We start from the raw sequence: 531 nt of genomic DNA on the forward strand, positions 1-531 counted from the left end.
GGGAGACAGACCGAGACTCCGTCTCAAAAAAAGAAAAAAAAAATTGCAATTCAGTGTTTTCAGTGTGATAACTGGAAAAAAAAAATAAGGAGGCCAGGCGCGGTGGCTCATGCCTGAATCCCAGCACTTTGGAAGGCCGAGGTGGACGGATCATCTGAGGTCAGGAGTTTGAGACCAGCCTGACCAATATGGTGAAACTCCGTCTCTATTAAAAACACAAAAATTAGCCGGGTGGCCAGGCGCGGTGGCTCACGCTTGTAATCCCAGCACTTTGGGCAGCCGAGGCGGGCGGATCACGAGGTCAGGAGATCAAGACCACGGTGAAACCCCGTCTCTACTAAAAAAATACAAAAAATTAGCCGGGTGTGGTGGCGGGCACCTGTAGTCCCAGCTACTTGGAGAGGCTGAGGCAGGAGGATGGCGTGAACCCGGGAGGCGGAGCTTGCAGTGAGCCGAGATCGCGCCACTGCACTCCACCCTGGGTGACAGAGCGAGACTCCGTCTCAAAAAAAAAAAAAAAAAAAAAAAAAA

The sequence above is a fragment of the Hylobates moloch genome, unplaced genomic scaffold (assembly GCF_009828535.3).
Source record: "Hylobates moloch isolate HMO894 unplaced genomic scaffold, HMol_V3 SCAFFOLD_1061, whole genome shotgun sequence".
NCBI classification, from domain to species: domain Eukaryota; kingdom Metazoa; phylum Chordata; class Mammalia; order Primates; family Hylobatidae; genus Hylobates; species Hylobates moloch.